General features: G+C 41.4%; 1 protein-coding gene across 5 annotated transcripts in view; it reads left to right on the plus strand.

The window, feature by feature from the left end:
* Nucleotides 1–9,400, plus strand: part of LOC117170293 (MFS-type transporter SLC18B1-like) — a 245,244-nt gene that overhangs the window by 58,257 nt on the left and 177,587 nt on the right. The gene's annotated exons all lie outside the window — the stretch shown is intronic.

The raw sequence follows: 9,400 nt of genomic DNA on the forward strand, positions 1-9,400 counted from the left end.
TGAGTCCATCTCTTCTTTGATTTCCTTCGGCTTTAACCCCTTCAAATAAAAGTATTTGATGACAGCACGATTTTCCAGCTTTTCTATTTTTAAGAAAAACACGGAGGCGTCTTGTTCAGTGTGCTCTGAAACCTAAACCTACATGGCGATCGGGCTGAAACTATAGCTACAAGCTATCTAAGGATGGTACTATAGAACGCCACCTCAAGGTAGGCCTAGTGGCGCCATCTCTTGGTCAGGCCGGAAACTTATCAATCCACCCTCGTATGTAAATTAATATAATTATATTTACACAATTCAGGTCTTTTTCCGTATTATGAACATTATTTCAATAATATATGTAGATTAAGCACAGTCTAAGTGATTATTATTTATGATCTAAAAGACATTTGTTTATTCCACCTGCATGTATCCCAGAGTATTTTGTACAGCACAGATAAAGTCGCAATTCAGCGAATTCTTTAGCCAGTTCTGATTACTGACCCTCACCTGCATGTGTAATCATTCTTTTTATTTGACTGAGAATACTTTCTTCATTATTCTTTTTACATAGGATTCTAGAGTAAAAATTTGACCCATGCAGGGGGGGGGGTGTAACAAACCACACCGGATTTTTACAGCTAACGTCCTCATAGGCTACATGCAGCGAGGAATCAAGAAATGTACATTTAATTCTATAAATTGATAAGGTTTAATTATTCATTTAGAGCATCTATTGTTTTTGCGTTTTTACTTTTCGGAGAGTACATTTTTAGCTGTTGGTTTAAATTTCTTCAAATTTTAGACTTTCAGATCTTCTAGTTGTGAAAATTCCAATCTTTGAATAGGAATTTTTACAACCACAGATGGTTGATTGATTATTCCTACATATTTTCTATTTCCGTTGTTGATGACGTTTGTGGATGTGCTCGGTGTTACAGCCGGTGTTTGAGATGAAGCATGTATACTTGTAGTTCTTTTTAGTACATGCAGATCTTGTTGTTGGTTGCGAGCCGAGGTCTTCATGTTCATCAAGGATATTGAAATTCTGTTCGTAGATTTATCTGTCCTAGGATTGAAGCTGAAAGTTGCGTTAGTTCGTAGACAGCTTATTATAGTTGTTATAATTTCCAGTAAGTTGGAGTGGCAACAGAAAATCATCAGTCCAACTGATAGCAGTCCAATGGCAACATAGGCCCCGTGAATTAGAGCATCATGATGCCTCCTGACATGTCTTTGCATACTGGTCTCGTACAACTGATTCTCCAATTGGTCCAGAGTCTGCTCATTCTACTCGAGGTCTTCATTCTTATAAAATGGAGCTTTAGCGATTTGGAATCCTTCGAAGCTGTGGTTTTGATATTGTGATATTACTGATGACAGTTGTCCCAAGTCCAGAGATAGTGTCGTTTCATAAATCATCTCCGACGTTCCTCTTGTTAACGGGGATGCGGGTAGGGTGATATCGCGCATTATCATTACACATCCTGGGGCTAGTTGTATAAGTCCTGTCCCGGTAAATTGTATAGAGGTATCCTTTTGTGCAGGACACTTCACTAGTGCAATGATTTCAGCCACGAGAGAGTAAAACCAGGCTCCTAAGGTCTCCAAGTGAATCCACGTTGAGAATGTTTTGTGGGTTATCCTGACGTCATAAAACTTTAGACCATCTATCGTTGGTTGAATCAGTAGTTGACTTTCGCAGGATGATCGTCTAGCCAATTCATAGATTGGCGAGTTGATTTAGCAAATGTATTTGTCAAAAAGAACGTTACATGACTCCTTCTTGTTTAGGTTAAATAGGATATACGTCTTTTGTAAGTTCTTCATGGCAATATGGGTATGCTCCGAATGCACATAGGCCCTACTTGTTTTCCTTAGGGGTTTTGACTGATCCACTGTTAACGAATGTATCCGATATACAGAGAATTCGGTCCTGTCGATCAATCGGATGTCCAACAGGATCCTTATTATTCCTTTTTTTACAGATTACCATAACCTTGGCGATGGTTGCTAGATCTTCAGTGCTAACCTTTGGTCCAGGGAGAGGGAATTCCCAATCTCTTGCATGATCCTGCACATATCTGTAAATTGGCTCCATTTGGTCGGGGGTCAAATAGGCTGGATGTAGTTTCCTTTCTCTTGCGTAGTGGATCATATCTAGTAATTCAGTGGCAGATCTTATGTATTCATCCAATCGCACCTCTAGAGAGTGAAGCATGTTTTGTAACATTTCCGTCACATTCAAGGTATACATGGCTTGATTAGCTTGTTTGGTCTTGTATGTCATGTGCGTGAGTTCTTCTCGCATTATATCCTGTCATTTCTCCAGCTGTTTGCTTCTGGAGTGGATCTTATCCATTTGTGCCCTGAGAATATGCGTCTGTTTTCCCATCAGATGCGTGAGGTTGGAGACAGTCTGGTTCATTTTGTCGATCTCTGCTTCGATACGTTGTCCATCATCATAATTCAGGAGTCCCGCAACGGGTCCAGCAATTCCTCCAATAAATCCCAACATCGGTGCAGTACACCTTACTCTCATTCCAGAGGGGGGTATTCCTTCTTGAAATGATGGCTCAATTCCAACATTTCTTCTTCGATTTGCTTTTGGTAGTTCTCAGCGGTATCGAACTTGGCATGCAGGTGATATTCCTTAATAGCACTGACGCATCCATAGCACAACAAAGGTTGACAATATTTGGGTAGGTTGTTGTATCGAATTTGATACCCGATTAATGCTTCGTGTACCCTATTCACTGTTTTCGACACTCCATGGTGTATTTCCAACTTCAGCGTTCCTCCAATCATGACGTAGATGCCCTCCCAAACTCAGCAATTAGTTACAAGGAGCTTATCAGCATTCTTAGTGAATCACTTTCTATCGTCAGCTTCCAGGATTACATTGTTGTTAGCAGTGAAACCTACAATAGTAAAAGGGCCATCGGCACGACTATCAAATTTGCCTTCCCTTACGTCCCTGACTGCATAAACCTAATCACCTAGTTTCGCGTTTAGGGGTCGAGATTTTCGATCATATATTTCTTTAGATTCTAATTTAGCCTTCGTTAGATTTTTAGAAGTTAACTTTTGTATTTCCTTTAACCTAACTATCAAGTCTCGTAAGTACAGTCCGTAGAGTTCCTCCTTCTCTCCCTGTGGGAGTGAAGTTGGAATTCTGGCCATTCTTCCAAATACCAACTCATAAGGTGTGAAATTTGTGGTCTCACGCACTGAGGTATTATAAGGGAGTAATCGATCCCAGTCGTCATAGTCGTTTGCATAGTGCTTTTCATAGTCCGTTAAGGCCATGTGACTCCTCTCCAGGAATCCATTTGTTTGAGGGCGACACAAAGAGGTTGTTAAAGGCTTTACCTTAAACATTTTTTGGAGCTTTCTCATCAGGATGCTCACGAAGCTTCCTCCCTGGTCTGTCAAGATGTATCGAGGGGCACCATATTGTGAAAATAAGCTTGTAGCTACGGCGGAAGCAATTGTAGTTGTTTTTAGGTCTGCTATGGGAACGACCATACAGTACTTACTGAAGTCATCTTGCATAGTAAGTATATGATGGTTTCCACTTGGCGTTGTAGGTATTTTTCCCACGGTGTCCATGGAGACTTTATAAAATGGTTCAGCGGGAGTATCTGTTATAAGCATTGATTCCCGAGTGCGCGCACGCACGAGCTTATTTTCAAGGCTGCTCTTACAATCACGGATGTGTTCGGTTACATCGCTCCGCAGTCCTGGCCAGGTATATCTTTCCCTAATCCGTCTATACATCTTGGCGATTCCTTTATGGCCAGCTATCAGCCTCCCGTGATATTCTCTGATGCTTTTGGATCGCAGGTCCTCCGATGGGACCTCAATTATTCCATGACGTGAGACTATTAACATTGGATGTTCGACGTAAATCCTTGACATTACTTCTGCCATCTTATTCTGAGGGACTAACCCTAATAGGTCTCCTGAATTAGCCATCCTACAAGTAGATTGATTATTCCGTTTTAAGGCGGCAAATAAGTTTTGCAATTCTTTGGTCACTTTGTCCCAGTCAACCTCATCATTGTGTCTCTGTTGAACCATAATTGAATAAGTTTTATGTTGACCATGGGGTGTAGCCAAAATTTGCCCTATTTTTGGTCTGCTATTCCAGATGTCTTAAAAATCTAGACGATTAGTAGCGATCAGAAGTTGTTGTTTGGTCGCGGGACGATTCCTTGACTTTTTTTCTCCTGTTGTAACCGTCGCGGCTGCATCTTTGGGTTTTTGTTTTGGAAAGTCAAGTCGTCACAATCAGTTTGGTGATGTTTGGTAGTGGATACGCGTCTCCTATCACCTTTTTGTTTAGGATTTTATAGTCTACAACTATTCTATAGTTCCGGATCCCTGAGGCATCCTTCTTTTTGGGTATTATTAAAATTGGTGAGTTATATGGAGATTTAGACTCCGTAATTATTCCGCTCTTGTATTGCTTTTCAATTTGGGCGAGTACTTCCTCGGATGTTGCCTGAGGGTGTCTGTAGGGTTGTTTTGCGACAACCTTGTCATCTATTGTTGGAATGCGGTGTTGTAGTAAATTAGCTCAAGAGAGTCTATCGCCAGTTAGCTAAAATATATCCGAGAAATATTCCACTCATCTATGCACATACTCTATTTTCTTGTCGGACAAATAAGATATATGTAGGGCATTTTTCACCCTTTCGGCACGATTGGTTTTAAAGTCAGTTGTTTCCGAAGGTCCTTTTGGAGTTATGTCCTCAGATTCGGTCTCGGACTTGCCTTGTCCTGGGAATTCATAGGCGTTATTTGGGTATATTTCCTGAGGAGGGACCTCGAATTCTGAGTCTTCTTCGCTTGTGTTTATGGCGAAGGCATGGCAAACTCTTTCTTTGCATGTTACTACAGCTTCGTGGAGGAATATCCCTAAAGAAGTATTTACTCGAGGGAGATATCCCTCTGTCACGTCTGGATTGGATATATCAACTGAGACTATTTGTTGGGTCCTAGCCTGAATTTTCAATGTCCTTGGGAACGGTGTTATTTCGCCTTTGAGGGCGCTCTTCTCTTCTCTGGATTCTTCATACACAAAATTTATAGATGTAATAGGTTTTGAGATAGTTACCAAGGTGTTGTGGCGGAAGGAGAGTTGGGCTTGTTCCTGTCGGAGATAGTGCCGTCCTAGAGTTCCAGCACTGGACACAGGGAAATTATTTCTTACAATGTGAAATTCCACAGGGGTATACAGAATAGGTAAATTCAGGGTGCCTATTGTTTTTACGGGATGATTTGCTATTTCCGCCAGGAGGACTTCTTGCTCAGGATTGAATTCTACTTTAGATTTTAAAGCTCCTATTTTTATTAGGCTCAGATCGGATTCGGGGTCCACGAGGAAGTTCGCATATTTTTCTCGGCCCTGGTAGCATGAAATTTTTACGACGGGGGAGTCCTTTCATGATTGCCCCGTTCGTAAGACCCTATTGAGAATGGTTTTGGTTTGTATGGAGTCGTACACTGTGGACGCTCCTGTGATACAGATTTCTTGGTCGCCTCCTGGCCAGGAGTCGAGTATAAGTTTAAATACTTCAAAGGTCGTGGAGAGCTGGATCTGGAAGCTGGCTTACATGGACCCTTCCAATTTAGATGATTTTGTCTTATACGATACATGGGGTATTGGGCATATGGGAACAGCATTCCATATGCGGGTATTGGATGCGTCATTCCCATGTAGGGAGCCTGGGGAGCTTATCACGTCTTCTAGAGACGTGATAAGATGAAAACTGCACCTTCGTCCGTTCAGTGTGCTGCAGCTTTTCTTCCACGTGCACTGCGTATTCTAGGGCTTGGAAGAGGTCTTCGGGGTTTCTTACATCCACGAAGTTGGGCATTTCGTCAGGCAGTCCTCGAATAAACGCATCTAGAGCACGATCCATGACTGGCTTGAGCATTATGTCACTCTCTTTCACATTACCATCTTTGGCGTTATATTTGCTTTCAAGGGCATGTTTTGCCCCACTGAGCAACCCTTGGAATCTTTCGTAGTAGTCACAGACAGATTCTTCTTGTGTCATTCGTAGATTTACTATTAACTCGAAATACCGCTGGTACTTTTTGGAGAGCACAGCCCTGATAAACATGGGCTCTGTAGATCGTGTAACGAATACGGCTCCATTACAAACATCTTGGATAAATTCTCCTAGTGGAGGTTTCTTCCCATTGAACTCCGGTATATGATAGGTACTTGTCTGCAAATTCATATTCTCCAATAGGGAATTCATGACTAGGCTTGCATCCAGTATGGCGGTGAGATTTGGGATGTTTGGGGTTCCCGTCGTCAGGCCGTGGGCGATACTTTGGTTGATTTGGGTGTGATCCATTTCATTCGCCCTAGGTGGACTTTCTTCGCCTGGAATTTTTGTTGTTGGAATCCTTTTTGGACTGTATTTGTTTTGTAGTAGTCCCTAGTTAAACGTTTGTCCCGTATTCTAATGGGATTTGTCCTCTTAGTCCAAAAGTACCGCCGTGGGGTACTCGAATTTCTTGGGATAGAACTTTAAAATTGGACGTAGATTTCGTAATAAATTGTCCCGATTAATATGTACTTGTATATTATCTAACTGTTAGCAGGAATAGGATTATAGCAAGGATAAGATTTCGGAAATAAAGATCCTGGAGAGCTGGAACACCTACCGACTACTGAGAGAATCTTTACATCTGAATCGGAGTCGACATTAGGGTTCTCTATTATCGTTTCGGCGTCAGAATCAATTGAGGACTCTATTTCTATAAGCTCTGCTTGCCGCCTACTGGCTAGAGCTTCTTCCCTAATAGCCAATCTCCTTTGTTGGGTTGCTTCGCCTAACGGGGGGTCAATTGTTATGACCTCTATATTAGCAATGGCTGCTAGTTCAGAGACTGGCTGAGTCTGGCAAACTGTCGGTGTTACCTTTAAAATGGGGCGACCTTTTTCGCAGGCTTTCACTGGATCGGTGATTTCTATAGAAGAAATGGGGACTGATTTTGTCAGAGTAGCTCAGCTAGTAGATGGCTGAGGGCTAGTATTGGAAACTCCAATTGAAGGACTTGCCTCTATTTTTATAGCTTTTGTGGAATTTAGGAAGGCCTCGTATATTACTCTAAGATCTTGAGATTCTCGGACTTTTCTCCCCGCCCTATGGCTGGGTTTGCGAATTAGAGTGATGTTCATTTTATCGTCGGACATTTCTTAAACCTTTACATTCCCATTTGAAGGCCTCCCATTTTTTTGTTCTTTCTATCAAATCTACTCGGCCAAATGGTCTAGTCGACATGATTTAACTTGGGAATCCTCGAGTCAGCCAGACTGCCTGCAGGTTTCTTCAGTTATTTGTTTGGTATAGAAATCCAATTACTTGACTAATTATGGCGAACTTCTATTTTGGCTAGGCGGCCAATTCAATTTTATCCCTTCCAAATATTCATTTCGGCCAAACGGCCTAAATGTATAATTAGTAGAACAATTATTTCGACCAGACGGCCTACATATGGTATTAGCGCATAAACACAAATCCCACCGCTGCCACCAACAGTTTGTGACAACCCAACCTTTATGACGTGATTGCATTAAGAAACACCTTCAGAAGATAAAGTCAAAAGAGACTGTCCTTCAATAATGTACTACACAAGAATCAAATGGAAGGTAGTCGGATCTCGGAGGAAATTCCAAACTGTCACCCCAGAGAGCCTGGAGTGTTTTATTTTTGTGGCGATCGTTGTTTATTATCCCTATCCGGGGATACTAATTTCTTTTGTAGGTTATGTTGCAACTAACTTTGGAGAGGGTGTTAGGTATAACATCGGGACATCTATTTCACGCAGAACTACAGAGGTTGAGTTTATTTTACGGGTGACATAAATCATTATACACCTTCAATATAGCAAACGTTGAAGGCAAACTTATTAATAATAGGCATAATCATTTGGTACGATACACACTCACCCATTGTCCTTTGTAGGTTCGAATAATTTTATAAGACAACTCTAGTCTTAAGTACACTGTTCACAAGCACCTACCTCCCACTTTAACCTTGCTTCACGTTAAATCTAAGTTTACAGAGAAAAAGGGAATAGTTGGCTTTGAACCTGAGTTTGTCTCGTACTCTCTTAGTCTCGAGAAAATCCCTATTTCCTTTTTCCCTATAAAATTCGGATTTCAACTTTGGGTTCAGATTCTCCTTTGTTTTGAGATTCGAAGGAGAATATTTTACTCTGGGTCTTGTCGCTCCAGAATAATAAAAGAATTTCGGATCTTTTCCAAAAGATAAAAATCGAGAGAGGTCATACGGGATTGCCCCACATCGATTTTTGCCTAAAGTATCGAAAAGATCTACTGATTGACCTAAACACTTTTCGGACCCGAGCGTTCCTAGTTTAACGTCTTTTAGCGGTATGCTTGCAAGCGTTAAATAGAAAAGTCGGAGAAGGAGTCGGGTTTACGCGTCCTACATTCTTGGAGGATTTTTAACTGCAAATTTGAATCCCAGGTTCCCCAATAACGACGGTGCATTGAGTGACCGCGAGTATCCGACCGGACGGGCATGTAAAACTCTCGATCTATCACCGATCTCTTATCTAAAGAAAGAAACTTGTTGAACTGCCTGGATTACTTGCTATCAATGTCCTTTATTGATGCCTTGTCGGAGAAGTGAGTGGGATATTTTGTTTAGTCAGGAATTTTTTACTGGAGGAAGACAGTGGTGTGGTATGAAAGAATGGAATATGATCGACTCGCTTTATGCCACTTTTCTGCAAGGGCTTGCATTTTTGTATCATGGTCTCACATCAAGCGTAGGACATGAAATTAGTCTGCAGGATCATGAAATTCCATCGACAATAATTGTTCATTCGTTTACAGATATTAATGCTTAATAATTTATGATTTAAAACCAAAATTATTAGGAATTATACTGTAGGTCTTGCCTTTTAACTTAAACTAGACGGTATTTATTACACTTGACCTTTAGGTGGATACGGCAGCCCTTCATTATATTGGGAATTTTTTAAATGGTGGAAATCGATTGATTCCTTCTCTTTTTATTGAGCGTTTCAGTTTTCCCATAGCTAGAGGTGTTGGCGGTGAGGGTGGTTGAGTAAGAACGGAAGGAATCAGGTAAACGACGGTGGAAAGACGATGGAGTACGCGAGGCAATATCGAGATAGGACAGCATATATGCGCGCGGTTCGGTTCATGAATAGGCGCGGCCACTCAAAGCATACTCGTACAGTCTGTCAAGTTAAAGCGTGGGTGGCTTTACTCGCAGTCGGTAAGGTGTATCGACATGACTTTGGTGTCAAAATACTAAGAAGAGCTCCCTCTTTCATGCTTTTTGATTTAACATTCAGTTTGCTTTCAATTCTCATCTTGTTACCACGTTACAAAAAATGA

This window comes from Belonocnema kinseyi, chromosome 1 (genome assembly GCF_010883055.1).
Source record: "Belonocnema kinseyi isolate 2016_QV_RU_SX_M_011 chromosome 1, B_treatae_v1, whole genome shotgun sequence".
Lineage (NCBI taxonomy): Eukaryota > Metazoa > Arthropoda > Insecta > Hymenoptera > Cynipidae > Belonocnema > Belonocnema kinseyi.